This window comes from Coregonus lavaretus (assembly GCF_964263955.1).
Source record: "Coregonus lavaretus genome assembly, chromosome: 19".
NCBI classification, from domain to species: Eukaryota; Metazoa; Chordata; class Actinopteri; order Salmoniformes; family Salmonidae; genus Coregonus; species Coregonus lavaretus.
Genome location: NC_140006.1, coordinates 42,677,860 through 42,683,859, shown reverse-complemented (window position 1 = coordinate 42,683,859; position 6,000 = coordinate 42,677,860). Strand labels below are relative to the sequence as shown.

Genomic DNA, 6,000 nt, shown 5'->3' with positions numbered 1-6,000 from the left:
TACTGATAACGAACCGACTATAGTGGATTTGCAACGTTAACTTTGTTTTACTGAGAAATGATTAATGGCCCTAACAACGAACACAGACTGATAGCGAGCACAAAACAGGCACGTGCTGTATGTAGCCTATAACCGACTTACATTTGATTTTTTATATTTTAAGGAGTGATTAAGTGCTACGAATGAAAAGGCAAGTAAAACAACAGGGACAGTATTGGCCTGAAACAGACGACTCTTCACTCAGGAGATTCTGAAATGGTCCGCACCGTTGATTGTTGGCGATTTCTAGAACAGTGATGTCAAATTGGCAATGACTTCAGGACACACACAGGCTGCAGGACCATGGACAGCGGCCGCATCCAACAGGAACGTGTGGTGGTTACTACCGCACAGAATAACATTAGCCTGTCACTGAAACCATCCACAGCACTCCGTTTAGCCTAGGTTTGGTTAGATTTTAGTCAAAAGAAGTTGAGAGTCGGCAGCATGTGGATGGTGTAGCTTACTGTAGCTCATTTGTCCTGTAGTGGAAGTGGCAGCAGTATAATTTGTGTTCGCTCGCTCGCTGTCATCCTCACTGCTTTTCAGGTCATTTGTCCCCCTGTGAGGACGGTCAGTGCTATCCGGTATCCTTGGGACGTCTATAGCCTAAACCGTAAACGTAACCCTTACCCTAACCTTAATCCTAACCATAACCCCTTAACTCAACCATTTTACATTTCAACTGCAAATGGGATAGGGACGTCCCAAGGATCCCGGATAGCATCCCACGGACCCTGTGAGGACGTGATGTTCCCTGGCGTAGACGTCAGCTGTGAAAGTGGTACAGCAATATAAACACTGACTGAGGAAGTCTAGTCCAGCGGTGTGTGTGGATTTTAACTAGCCTACCACACGGTGGAGCACAGCCTCGTCAAACTTTGTGCTGGTTTGAAACCCTGAACTAGAAAACAAAGTTCTACATTCCCAACGAGCGCGTAGCCTATTTTGATCCACTTTTGGAAAACAAATTCCTCAAAGCAACAAGTGACTCTGCCATCAACTTTAATGGATTGTTAGTCAACTCAGAAGCCCAAATTGTTCGACTTTTTCCTAAAAATGCCAACCACTCTCTAGCTCTTGTTCAATCCACTGCGCGCACCTGTGTCGAGAAAACGGATTGCGATGATCGTGTCCAACGTGAGCTTCAGCGGCTGCACGAGGGCCAATAGCGCGCTGTGTGCGGGTGCTGCAGACAGGCACCTGGAACACAACTCATACCGCACCACTCTCAGCCCGACTGGGAACCTGATAGTCGCTGTGTGTTTGGGCTTTATTGGCACCTTCGGATTCCTCAACAACCTCCTGGTTCTCGTCCTCTTCCGCCGCTACAAGGTGCTGCGCTCGCCTATCAACCTGCTACTGATTAACATTTCCTTCAGTGATCTGCTGGTGTGTGTGGTGGGAACTCCGTTCAGTTTCGCGGCAAGTACACAGGGAAGATGGCTCATAGGAGAAAGTGGGTGTGTATGGTACGGCTTTGCAAATTCACTATTAGGTAAGTGTACTGTACAGTTGCTCCATTGATGTTCGGTTATGTTTCAAAATGTGTTTTTAAAAGATGTAGGCTACTCTAGACGTTGTGTGCGCTTTTGGAATCTGGCCAGCACAATGCGTAAAGAGGGGATAGCCTATGCTTGGTAGTTTTATTTTATAAATTAATTTGAATATCACAACAGCACGTCGATAGGCTTCATCCGGCATACAGTGGTTTGCAGGTCGAGGTTGATGATGGCCCAGAACTTCCATATATCACAACTTAAAATATTCTCTTAAACCGCAACATCCCCTCTGAAGTCTAGTCACTCATTTATTTGTGATAGCTAAAAAAAATAAAAATAAAAAATATCTTGACATACACATTTTTTAAAACAGGCTAGTAAAAAATTATCTCTGATCAATCGATCAATCTGAAATATGTTGTTCATCATTGTAACTATAGGCTACATAAAAATAGCTCTGCCGTCCACTGGCGTCCAGATGCATTAAATGACTCATCTTATTTGCAAACAGTGTTTAGACATTTTGTTTAGTCTTTTATGAGTATTTAAAGCTTCCTTCCGACCGTGTTGTGAGTCATATACTGTCGGTTATTTAGTCTATGGTAATAGTTTTCAGGGACTGTCAGGAAGGCTACCATCAAAGTGACCATGGAATATGTTGACTTCAAAGGATAATGAAAAGGCGTTTTAGGGCACCGGCAGGTCGCTGTCATGTACTCTCACCAACCTCGCATTTTTTGTTGGTTGACTGTGGCAATAGTGCAAGACATATTGTAAAGTCGACGATAGACTCACCATAGGCCTCCTCGCCAAGAATGATATATACAATTATATTGCTCAGAAGATGCTTAGAGCTTCAGTCACAATCAGCTGTGTGTGTTATAACTGTCTATTTAAGCAATAAGGCCCGAGGGGGTGTGGTATATGGCCAATATACCATGGCTAAGGGCTGTTCTTAAGCACGACACAATGCAGAGTGCCTAGACACAACCCTTAGCCTTGGTATAATGGCCATATATCACAAACCCCTGAGGTGCCTTATTGCTATTATAAAGTGATTACCAACGTAATTAGAGCAGTACAAATACATGTTTTGTCATACCTGTGGTACACGGTCTGATAGACGGTCTGATATACCACGTCTGTCAGCCAATCAGCATTCAGGGCTTGAACCACCCCGTTTATAATTACTGATAAACCATGCTGTGTAAAAGCTCGCTTCGCTGTCTACCGGATATTCAGGATACCCTTGACTTAATATCATGTGATTTCAAGGGAGCTGAATTGTGCAATGTTATCAGTTCTGTGATGCTGTTTCACTCCCTCACAAATGTCTGGAGTTTCTCTTGATTATTTGATTTAGAACTGTACCATGCTGGCTTAGTCTCATGAGATCAATTGTCTGGTGATGTAAATACTCCAGACTGGCTTATTCAAGAGATATCAGTCGACCTCTTTGTGTTTTTGTTTTTACTGTTGTTTTTGGTGTTGGGCACCCTCATTATCTCCCAAAGCCAACCTGTCTTGCTGCATTGCATATTAAACTGTCCAAAGTGCATTAGTCCATCCAACCAGGCCTCAATAGGCTGTACAGGAAGAATCATCTATATTCCTGCAATCCGATATAAACACAAGTTTAATTCAACTGGCTGTATCTGGGCTGCTCAGGTTGGTCTGGACCAGAGCCAGTTCACTTTCTCTTTTTCTAACATCTCAGGCTCTCTGCTATCTTAATACAACAGTATTTAGCAACTATAGCGCCCGTTAATAGTCTCCGTTAAAAACCCACTGGAAAACCAGTTTTAATGTGTCCAGACCTGCATTGATATCAATTGGCACCATTTAGAAAATAAATGTCATGTTTCAATCCAGTATGGCACATCCAAACCAGTTTTAGCTGCCCCAATCACAGCCAATACTAGTCCCTCTCGTGATGACATGATAAAGGCTGGACTGTCAGCCCTTAAGACATGCTGTCACAAAGAGATATACTTGTTGGTTTTCCATCTGTCCCTTGTGATGAAGAGATGCAGGGCGGTGCAGAGACATTCAGGGGGGCAAGTGGTCAAATTCTCAAAATTGCACATTCAACTTTGTATCATGAATCCAGTTTTTGCCATCCGATTTAGATTGAATGTTCCATTAAAACGCTTTCCACACTGGTTTGCCTAAAAATGCTTCCCAGGCAGTGGCAGTGAGCCATGGTGAACAACAGAATACAACCATCACTTTGGCCTGTTAAATATACAGATGTGTTTTTTTCATGAAAATTATATTGTGTGATACTCCAGCAGGGTGTAATTCATTTGTTAGAGTCACTGTTGAAGTGATTATTTCTCAGTTTCAGTGTTATGGACTCAGGCAGGTAGGAACTGTCATATATCATCATTATGCGTCATACATCATCATTATGCGTCATACATCATCATTATGCGTCATACATCATCAGTATGCGTCATACATCATCAGTATGCGTCATACATCATCATTATGCGTCATATATCATCAGTATGCGTCATACATCATCATTATGCGTCATACATCATCAGTATGTTTCATACATCATGCTGATAAGAGAGAATCACTTTTGGGGACCAAAACAGAAAGTATACACATAGTATACAAACAATTTGTATAAGTTTGGTATCAGAATAAACATCTTGATACGCGCGATAGAGTGTGAAGCAAAAGTCTGCACTCGTCAGCACCCACACTGTTAGCTGTGTGACAGCAAACACTGACCAGGGATAACCTCTCACTTCAGAGCCAATTCAGAGTTCAGGTAAGCGTGCACAACTCGGACTTTCGTGTAACTTAACCTTGGTCTGCTCCTGCTGAATTTAGAAGTTGGACTGTACTCTGTATTCGGTCCTGATAAGCCTAGTATTTTCTACCAAGGTCAGTGAGAATGCCTAACAGTAAAGGGAAGCACAATCCCTCTATCCTAACATGATACAACAGGAATTGGCAAGTAAATAAATGAATTAGGGCCAGCATACCTGTGGGACGCTTTCGCCACCTTGTAGTCCATTTCCTGACAACTTGTAGTCCATGCCCTGACAAATTGTAGGCCAATGCCCTGACAAATTGAGGCTGTTCTGAGGGAAAAAGGGGGTGCAACTCAATAATAGGAAGGGGTTCCCAGTGTTTTGTACACTCAGTGTATATGATGGGAGGTGGGATTTTTACAGCATCAGTATTCCAATACAGCCTTGGAGATATCAGACAGTCATTTGTACTTTAACCTTTCGTTCATACAAATAAAAATCCTACACAGTTTATGTTAGGCTTTCAGATCCTCCATCTTGTCAGTGTCGATTCTTTGACCTTTTGTGCCTATAGCAAGACTTGATAATGGCTGTCTAGCAATGATCAGCAACCAACTTGACAGAGCTTGAAGAATTGTAAAAATAATAATGTGCAAATATTGTCCAATCCAGGTGTGCAAAGCTCTTAGAGACTTACCCAGAAAGACTCTCAGCTGTAATCGCTGCCAAAGGTGATGCTAACATGTATTGACTCAGCGGGTTGAATACTTATGTAATCAAGATATATTAGTGTTTCATATTTCATAAATTGTTTACAAATGTTAGAGTTTTTCTTCCACTTTGACATTACAGAGTACTTTGTGTAGACCGTTGTAAAAAAAAAAAAAAAGACAATTAAATCAATTTCAATCCCACCTTGTAACACAACAAAATGTGGAAAAAAAGTCAAGGGGTGTGAATACTTTCTGAAGGCGCTGTACATTTCAATTCTATACCTAGAGTCCAAACCTTTAACGATGGGCCTCCATTCATTCTCTTGCTGATGATGTTTTTCTTATGGTACAAAAGATTCTGACTCTAGTTTATGTATTTTGTACAGATTTTGTACAGCCTTACTCTTCAAATATGAACCCATACAGACTAGGGTTGAGCTACAGATATAGGGTGTACTCCTGAGTGGCGCAGTGGTCTAAGGCACTGCATCGCAGTGCTAACTGTGCCACTAGAGATCCTGGTTCAAATCCAGGCTCTGTCGCAGCCGGCTGCGACCGGGAGACTCATGGGCGGCGCACAATTGGCCCAGCGTCGTCCAGGGTAGGTGAGGGAATGGCCGGCAGGGATGTAGCTCAGTTGATAGAGCATGGCGTTTGCAACGCCAGGGTTGTGGGTTCAATTCCCACAGGGGGCCAGTATAATAATATGTATTCACTAACTGTAAGTCGCTCTGGATAAGAGCGTCTGCTAAATGACTAAAATGTGTATGCATGAAAACCTTTTGCAAAACAGTTGTGGTGAAATGCGGTGAGCTCTCAAGTATCTATTTGATAGGGAAACTTGTCCGAAACATTGGACTGATTAAACATCTCCAGATGTTTCGTTATCGGCCAAAATGGAAATCAGAAATGACGGCAGCCAATTATTTGGCAAATGTAGGTATAATTTAATCCTGTGTTTTTTTTCATTCCATCTTG

At 42.3% G+C, this 6,000-nt stretch overlaps 1 pseudogene across 1 annotated transcript in view; it reads left to right on the top strand.

Annotated features, from left to right (window-relative positions):
• The first annotated feature begins 1,164 nt into the window (after positions 1-1,164).
• Positions 1,165-6,000, top strand: part of LOC311146324 (pinopsin-like) — a 67,707-nt pseudogene continuing 62,871 nt past the window's right edge. Inside the window, exon 1 of the transcript in view lies at positions 1,165-1,537. The product of the transcript in view is annotated as a pinopsin-like (transcript). The remainder of the gene's footprint in view (positions 1,538-6,000) is intronic.